This window comes from Rhipicephalus microplus, chromosome 4 (assembly GCF_043290135.1).
Source record: "Rhipicephalus microplus isolate Deutch F79 chromosome 4, USDA_Rmic, whole genome shotgun sequence".
Lineage (NCBI taxonomy): Eukaryota > Metazoa > Arthropoda > Arachnida > Ixodida > Ixodidae > Rhipicephalus > Rhipicephalus microplus.
The window spans coordinates 160,094,758-160,104,988 of NC_134703.1; positions in this window are offsets into that span (position 1 = coordinate 160,094,758).

Consider the following 10,231-nt stretch of genomic DNA (forward strand, 5'->3'; position numbering starts at 1 on the left):
TTGAATTTCGCGAGACGGAGTCCTCAAGTCTACTTCGGCTCTGTCCTGACTCGCTCTTCACTATGAAGGCCTGAAGCTAGCAAAGGAAGGCTGTCTATGGAGGTCAACTATGTATAACTTAAACGTTCAGCCACGTGATTTCAGGCATCGTCTGGAGGTTCACGAGACGGGAGTTCTCAAGTCTACTTCGGCTCCGTCCTGATCGCCCTTCACGATGATGGCCAGAGGTTCGCAAAGCAAGACAGCCCATGGAGGTTGACTATGTACATCTTGGATGTGCAGCCACGTGATTGCAGTCATCATCTGGAGAATCGCTAGACGGGAGCTCTCATGGTTAGTTCGGCTCCGTCCTGACTCGCCCTTCAAGATGACGGCTCGATATTCGCAAGGCAAGGCAGTTTATCGAGGTACGCATTGCAAGGACGTGCACGTAGACTGGAAAGCACCCAAAGCCCACCGACTATAGCCAACTGTATGTGTCCACCCATCGCTACATTTTCTCGTCAATGGCACCTTGGAGAGTCGAGAGGCCAGTGGTACAAATGTTTGGCGTCAGGTGTCACTGGGTGGCGCGAAGGATGTGGCAAATTGTGTAGAAACCAGGAGCGACGTTATAATAATCAGGAAATGAGATCACTTAAGCAATAAAGAAGAGGTCGACGGGTGGGCTTCGCCACGGGGATGTGGCTTGTCCTTTTCTTCACAACATTTTGGTGCCATGAAACCCGGGAGGAAGGACCTTCGGAGGCGAGACGGAGTGGACTTCGTGAATTTGAACCGCCGTCATAGGCTCGAGGACTTTTGTGAAGCCGCCGTGTGTAATGCTGATGTGCCAGGCCTAACCAGCGCTGAGAAGTGGGAGCACGACTCCGTTTGCAACTAAGATCACTAAGAACACCCATGTACTGAAGTGTGTGCAGGAATCGTCTGGAGGTTCGCGAGACGGGAGCCCTCACGTCTACTGTGGTTCCGTCTTGACTCGCCCTTCGCGACAACGGCCCGATATTCACAAGTCAAGGCAGTCCATAGGTCGACAACGGTGATCTTGACAGTGCAGCTTCGTGAGTGCAGGCATCGTCTGAAGGCTCGCGAGACGGGAGCCCTCACGTCTTTTTCGGCTCAATCCTGGCTTGCCCTTCATAACGATGGCCCAAGATACACAAGATCATGAAAAACGACCGCCCGCTCTGAACCTTCTGCGATGGATGCCGTGTTGATTCCGACTTCGCCTCATGACACGGCCTGCCAGTGATCTCTCCCATTTCCGACACAGGACCGGATGATGGAGGCCCTCTACAAAAGGCGGAGGCAAGGACGCAAGTCCGTCACGCAGGTCATCGCTAATATCGAACACTTTTGGCAGATGGACCACCTATCAATATGTGAGTTGAAGAAATTTCACCAAATTTTGACTCAACAGTACGAGCTTCTCAGAGAAATCGATAAGGAGATTGAAAACACAGTTGACATCGATCATTTGGAAGCGAATTGAAAGAAGGCGAAGTTTATGAACGCCACAATATTCTAGTGAGGGTGAGAATGGAGTATAAGATTGAAAATGCTTAAAAAGCTTGGCAAAGTCACGTGGAATCGATGAAACAACGAATGGGAGCAGAAGCGGAAAGGAAAATACTCTCTTCGTCTGCGTCACGACCATCAACTTATACGTAGATGAGTCGGACTCATCTTAGTTGCAACTCATTAACTAGATGAGTCGGACTCAGGAAAAAAAGAGAAATATAACAGCAGCATAAAAACCAGGGTTCCCACGACAGAAAAGGCAAACAAGAAACCAAACACCAAAAAACAAACTTCAAATCTGAAGACACTTTCCGCGACTTAAGAATTCACGTCAACAGACTGTATCCACGAAGATAATTACAGAAAATCTAGAACAACTCAGCTGATCATGGTGGAGGACATTTCTTTGATAGGAAACTGGAAAGCTTTTGAAGATCGCAAAGATACACCGCTAGATCTTAAAGGTGAATGCACGCCGAAGACGACAACTCCAGACAAAATATTGTCACGGCCAATATGCCTAGAATTGCCGGGCAGAAGCAAGACAAGACCACTTCTTAAAGCCAGTGAAAACAGAAGGAACACCGCGAGGACACAGATGCTGAACTCCCTTGTACTGCATCTAGATTCTCCTCTTCTAGGAAGCTACAAAAGTTAAGGCTGAGGGCAATACAGATGACCAATGTTATTTCAGCGAAGAATGCCGAAAGAGTGTCACAGCCGCGTATAAGAGAGAGCAGACCAAGACAGAAAGATACCGCTGGTGCTTCTGAGGTAAACGAAAGCAAGACCAGAAAATCAAGAAAACCGTCCAAAGCAAGCTACAGAAAAACACCGTGGAAGAGACTGCATCATCATTGTTCATGTGAACTAAAAGTGCTCATCGAAAGTCCACCATGGCCAACATGTTCGAAAGCAGGCATTTGGAACAAGCATCGGAAACACCGCTGGAAGAGCCGGCACAGGAGAAAACTTGAATTGTCCCATGTTAACTGACTTGGAACTCGTACAACTATATATGCTGACTAGTATTGTGTGCTAAGAACGTGGGTGTGTGTTCAGTGTTCTTCGTCGTCATGCGTTACACTGGGGGCGCGGAGGATGTTAAATATTTTGTAATGCGTTATTACGGGGGTGCGGAGGATGGTAAATATTTTATGTATACATGGAAGAGGGCAGTGTCATCATCAAGATTCGTTCTGTTCGGAAAAAAAGAGGTCGACGGGTGGGCTTCGTGATGGGCACGGCGGCTCGTCCTTTTCTCTACAACTCTACAATAAGTGCCAGTCCGAGAAACTGTCAAATTTTGTAGCTTTGGAAACATCCCAATGTCAGTAGGGCCGCATCGATTCATGAAAACACTGCGCCGTGTCATCTCTGATGACGACCTACTCGAAGTCAGTGATAATAAACTTCTTGATGGATGATAATACCAGAATGTTGTGAAGGTACAAAGAATCACGAATATGCGAAGTGGCGAACAAACCTTCATGTGAGGTCGTTTGTACTAAATTCTCGTCATTGTTTCAAATATCAGCGATTCGGGCATGGGTCTCAATACTGCAGAGCGCCCGCAACAGTGGCCAAATTTGTATCTAAACAACACTTGTCTGATAACTGCGCCTCTGAAGACTGTTGCGCGAACTGTGGAGGGGACCACCCCGCTTACTCAAGATTGTGCCACTTGTGGGAAAAAAAAGATTGACATTATAAAAATAAAAATAAAATTGTCTTTTCAAGGGGCTCACAAACGTTTTTAATTGCACAGCGCATGTAATTACACAGTGCATGTAATGTAACGCCGATCCAACGCACCCGGGCGCGGAGCCACACATTTACGCTGCCGTAAGTGTCGCAGAAAGTGTCACCGTGGTCGCACCATCAGCATACCCGGCGGGAGCAGCCTGTACTGCTCCATCACCTGATAAACAGAGCCGGCAGACTACCGTGTTTGCCGTACACCTGCCACTGCAAGTGCAGTCAGGTCCGAAATCACAGCGAACGTGCCTGCTGGGGAGGCACCATTCGCCACCTCACAAGATGTGACAGAGACAAGGCGGCTCCTCCCGCGCCTCAGACGCCGCAGGATAGGTGCAACTTTATGGAGCGTGCACATAAAATAAAAACTCTGAACTACAAGCGTCAAAAAATTTGGCAGATCACACGTTCCTTGGAACCGACGTTATGCGACGCATGCGGAAGGAAGGTGACCGTGTAGCACTTTTTTATTGGGCGACACGTCATGAAATGACGCTAAATATATGTACAAATGTTCCACGCACAGAAATATGTTGAAGAGTTGATGATATTATATAATCAGTTGTTTGCATTTGCACAACGATGCCGCCTGGAACATGCGTGTTATCAACACCAGAAGCCGATATGTAGCGCTGATGCTCGCGATATGTAGCGCTGATGCTGGCCCTGGACATTCCTACAGAAAATCAACTTCAGCGCATAGCAACTAACCACTATTGACGTTAACACGACGAGACAGCTGTATCAAAGACGTACATATGTAATGTTTTGAAAGTTGGGCAGGAAGCACGGCAACCACTATTGACGTTTCACGAAGATTAGCGTCTATTTGAAAAGTAGTTCCGAGACCTGGCATAACTCCGTGGCAGAATGCTTGACTGTCACGCAGGAAGCTTGCGTTTAATTTGAGCTGGGACCTTGACATTTATTCTTCGCATTCGTGGGTTGACACTACCGATGTCGGGTATTTCATAACGCTCACGCGTGAAAATTGCCTATGTGTGTTGTCGTCGTTCTTGAGTAGATACTAAGTGTCAGTTACCTAAGGCACATACCAGCGTATCAACGGCATATACCACCCGTGGGTATGTGCCACTGTCTCGCGGGAAGTGTTTGACGATGTACGCGACTGGATATTGACATTATTCATGTCTTGACCAGCGCGTCATATGCGTTATACCATCTTACCCTCCTATTCTAGTTTTGGTTCACGCCAAGTTAAGTGGGTGACCACGAGAGCACCCAAACGTAAGCGACTAGATAGATAGATAGATAGATAGATAGATAGATAGATAGATAGATAGATAGATAGATAGATAGATAGATAGATAGATAGATAGATAGATAGATAGATAGATAGATAGATACGCTCAAACTCACCGAAGTTCTTTAAGAAATGCTTCGCATTTAAAAGCTCTGTAACCAAAGGCAACACTTTCTTGTGCACAAAGCAGCACACAACAATAAAATGACACAAATGTTACAGTGGAACGTCCGAGCACTGCTGAGAAACATCAACGAACTTCAAAAACTTTTACATGAACACACACCAAAATTGCAGTTTGTACATGAAACTCACCCAAAATTCAAACACACTTACTTCCTACGCAGTTACACTATTTTTTAAAGGACTGGGATGATGCGATCACATCATTCATGATGTTGCCACGTTGTAGTTGATCAAAGAACAGCCTGCACACGTTTACTGCTTCAGATACCTTTGAGCCAGTAGCCCGTCGAGCTGTGCTCTTCAACAAACTGGTAAAAGCTTGTTTTATTTGCATACACCTATACCACCAACTCAATAAACAATTTCCAGTCATTTTAGATCAACTTTCATATCTGTATCTTCTCCTTGTAGACTTGAATGCACATAGTCGTTTATGGGCTGGCTACCGCTGTGATGCGCGAAGTCGCTTGATTGACGAGTTCTTTTTTAACTTCACTGCGTGTCTAACAAATCGCAAAGAACCAACTTATTCAGGCCTCACTAGCCATGCCTACTCGTTCATAGATATTAGCATTACATCTGAATCACTTATACCGCATCTCAAATGGAAGATCATGAATAATGTTTACGGAAGTGACCATTTCCCGATAAATCTAAGCTCACCAATACATAATTTCCCTCATCAGTTCCCAGATAAACAATGGAGAATGCTGATTGGCAGCAGTTTCATAAAGTTACTCACCTGAGTTGGTCTGATATCTGTGGTCTAAGCATAGATGCAGCTGTTGGCCACTTTGCGGCTTTTATAATTGATGCTGCAACAAATTGTATCCCACAATTCGGGCGGTTGAGCAAAAAAAGTGTTCCTTGGTGAAAGGCCTAGAGTTGAAATGCGCGTAAATGGCGGAACAAAGCGTGGAGGTTGCTTCGAGTCTCACCAACATCCAAACATCTTGATAGCTTTAACATTAAGTCTCAAGCAAGAAGAGTGTGCTGACAGACTCGGCGGGAGAGCTTGCGGAAAGTTTTAACACGCATTCTTTTGTGTAAAGATGGAGCTAAACTTTGGAGCGTAGTTGCTAGGGTAGCAGAGCGAGAAGCACATTCCTTCATTTTACTAAGCACACAAGGCCACAGCTTGGAAGACAAAACGAACTTTATTACTGCACACTTCAAGAAAGCCTCCAGCTCGTCGCACTGCACTGAAGGGTTTGAACAGTGCAAAGCCAGATTAGAAGAAGAGGACCAGCAGCGCAAATGTATATCTCACGAGGAATATATCAAAGCTTTCTTTTTAGCTGAGCCGAGACCTCACCAGACTGCTGCAAAATTTATGCACCAGGCTCCGACCGCGTGTCATATGTAATGCTGAAACACCTGCCTATACTGAAACCCGAAAAGCCTTTCCCTTTCTGTATAGTGCTGTATTGTTTTCAGGCGAGGTACCCTTGACATGGAAAAAGCCATAGTTATTCCTATCCTAAAACAAAGCCAGGACGCGTTCTCAGTCTCAAGCTACAGGGCAATAGCATTAACTAGTTGTTTTTGGAAGGTCTTTAAGAAAAGTATGAACAGACGACGGACACACTTTCTTGAAATAAATGGCTTGACCTAGACCGGTGCGCATTTCGAAAGACTAAATCCACTACTGACTATCTCGTCCGCATAGAGGTACAAATACACGATGCCTACGCTCATATAGGCAATATTTCTTTGTGCGTTCTTCTATATGGAGAGGGCCTATGGCACAACATGGCGCTTTGGCATACTCAGAGACCTTTCACACTTCAGTATATGGGGTACGACGTTCACCATACTTGAAAGCTACTTGACCAATCGGGCATACCATGTTCAATTAGGCACTGTTTTGTCACGAACATTTGTCTAAGAAACAGAAGAGCCACAGGAAGGTGTATTCAGGTGGACACTTTTTATAGTCGAAATAAATTCTTTTTGTCTCCCTATACGACGCATTATGTTTTACTGCACATATGTCACGATGTACAGGTCAGTTACAAATCGTGCAACCTCTGAATTTGAGTACGTGCTGTTCAATTAGGCTTGAATAAGGTACCTCGATAGGCAGAAGAGGATGGATTTGTATTCAACCCAAAAAAGAGCACTTGTGTCTTGTTCGGCCGAAAAAGGGGTCATCATCCTGACTACTACATGACCTGCATGATCAACGTCTGTCTATAAAGACTGAGATAGGTTATTGGGTCTAATAATAGACCCAAATTCAACGTTCATACCATATATTAGGTGTTTAAAACAGGCGTTTAAGAACCGATACTATTTTAAACTGTGGTCACACACCACGTGGGGCATGGTACGAAGAACATTTTTTAGAGATCACGAGAAATGGTGTAGTCGCTGAAATTGTCTCATTATTTATGTAAAAGCATCGTATGCACGCGCTTTGATTACGATGCTATATTCCACCAGTCAGCCACACCATCAGCCTTGAAGGTGCTCAATATTGTTCACAATCTAGGCATTCGCCTGGCGATGAGGTGCTTTTCAAACAAGCCTCGTAGAAAGCCTGCACGTAGAATCTAATGCATGGTTACTCCATCTGCAGAGATGTTACGCGTCTTTTACATACTATGTGAGGATTAACGTAGGCGAGGCACACACACTTGCTTCACAATAAATTATTTGTCTAATTCCGCCGCGCTCAATAGCTGTCCTTCACTGAGACAGTCCTACTCAATTCCTTATCAAGAGCTTCGCTGAGGAAACAGCCGTGTTTCTTCTAAAACACCACTTGATGGCTCCCGCAGTATGTACGTCACCGTGAGAGCGTCAGGCTACAGACTGTGATACATATTTCATGGAAATTACTGAACGCGCACCTATTCGCACGCCCTTCTTCGAAATCCAGCACAAGTACACTTTCCGGAACACACACTTGTGTGTCCAATGCAGCTGTTGACCCTTTTTTTCTACTTCCGGTATTTTGTACAACTAAACAAGCATCTTTGCGGCAGAAGCTCACACGATATCTTTGCCGTCAAGTACATCAGCGAACTACAACTGCAATGCGGGATAATATGTACAGGTTCTCTGAGCGTAGTAACAGCTTTAGAAACTCTGAAAAAAAAACCTGTCCTTGTGTTACTGTACTCTCTTTTTTGCATGATGTACGCTTTCAAACGACCAACATGTTGTAGTCTTCTGTCTGGCAGGGCACCGTGCGGTCGGGGAAAGTGTGTTGGTTGATCGGCTAGCTCTATCCACTCAAGACAACACTGCTGCCAGTACATCGATAGCTGACCCTGCACTTGACCGGAAGCCTTTTTCACGACTATAGCTCAGGGTGTGTTGGAAGCGCCTATGGAATCGGCAAGCGCAAAATAATTACACGTAATCAAACCGAGGCTTCGAAATTCGCAAACACTACCCAAATAACACTACACACGTAACACCTACAAGGCTACGCATGGTGCACATGCACTCTACACATTGATACCTTTTGTCTGGAGGTGAACAACCCATCTGTTAGGGATGTGGAGATCCACTTATTGTTCTCCCCAACCTCGTCCAGTGTAACGATTTACATGTTCTAAGAAAAAATCACTTTTTTTTGCCCTACCGACATCAGCTTCCACTACATTCTGTCAGGATCAACGATAGAAATGCGCGTTTTAATCCCCAATCACTCTTCACGTTTTTAAAAGATGTACATAGTTTTCTACATATATTTTGAGGTGATCCGTAGCTCGGTCTCTGTACAGAGGTCGGGGCTGCGGCGGCCCTGACCACCAACGCACTCATTTATTCCAGCTTCACACGTTTCATGTTACCCCCATGACTTTGTTACTTTAGTTTCAACCCGCTTCAAGGCGTGGAATTTTAGGCTGCTTTACAGCCACGTTACAGTGTAATTGTTCAAAGCCTGTTTATTTCACTTTAATCACGAACCATTGGTCCAAACTCATCATTGCTAATGGCGCTCTATGACCAAGCATGGCCTTTGCGCCATAAAACCCCACACGTGATTATCATTCTGTCGTACGTTCATATACCTGATGGTCTATATGCAGTGCAAAATGAAACCACGCGTACGATCGGTGTTCAACGCTGTCGAAAAAAAAACAAAATGGTTATTTCGATGTGCGTGCTGGCAGTAGCAGACACGTACTGTCTTCAACGAACTTTTTGTGGCCTGCGAAAAAGAAACCAAGCATACATGGCCATAGCACTAAAAAACCTGGTAAGGTTTGAGTCATATCCTCCATACCACTGGAACATCACCCGCTGAATTATCTGCGAAGCAACTAGCTCACCTGTAATCGCTAAGAAGCCAGTTGAATTGTTACCATCGTTTTTTTCGTTTGTTACGGGAGAAGCTCCTTTGGTCTAACATTGTGCCTAGTCACGCATAACCGAGAGAACAAGAGACCATAAAGAAAAAGAAGAGAAAGAAATTGATGATCATTCATCGGCTCCTTTCCTAGATGGCGTTACTCTGCCGCTACTCTTCGAAGTGCTTCTATTCTCTAATTGGCTGCTGCGCGCGCTTTGCCAACGAGTGCCACTCTCCGTCTCCTGGATAGTCGCTGTACGTGGCAGATCGTTAAAGCATGGATGGAGCAGAGAGGCGGGTGCGTTGGAGATGCTTGCGCTCGGCTTCCTTGTCTCGCGTCTCGGTGGCGTTACCGGCGCGCCATCCGCGTTCTGGAACGGTATCGGTTGCATGCACGGATGGACGGACACACGCACAGATGGACGGATCCTTCATTCCGTGGTTATGCTGGGATTTTTTTCGATTCCTGCATGCTGCTTGCACTGCCATTTTATGAGAATATCAACAGTATAGAACTACAAAGCCTACAATGCGAACGCGGCTGAGCGCGAGAGGGGTCGAACTTTAGGCACGTTGTGATATCGGGTGCTCGACAAGCTGGCGCAATCATCGTACCCGTAAACGCAAACTGGAAGCACTCTACGGAGCGTAGCACGCGCACACGTGGCACGCGTGGAAGAACACCTTGCATCTCCGGCTGTATTATGTGCCTGTTTCGTTCAGCGGCTTGAATAAATACCTCCCTAATGAAGCGACAGAAGAGAGCAAACCTGCAAGGTGTTGTCAAAGTTTGCTGAAAACGCACAAACGTTCGCTCTGCTGTGATGATGCAGCCTTTCCGATGTGGCTATTGCAGGCGGTGAACCTTAGACAATGTCATGAGTTTTTTGAAAGCGACCAACAATGCAAGGCTAAACGGAGCATGAATTATGCGAGTGTGAACATCCGACAACGACAGACATGTCTTACAAACACAAGGAATGAAAACACAAAATCATTAGAACATACAATCGCATGTTCAAAATGAGCTATCATTACTACAGCCATTGCATGGACACACCGTTTTACTAACTTATTTAGGTAGTTAAAACCATAAAGTTTACTAAAATTAACTAGAGGGGACTCTGGCGCTGCGAACGTTCAGCGACCATGAGAATGATGGGTAGTACACTCTTTGCGTAGTCTTCGTACTT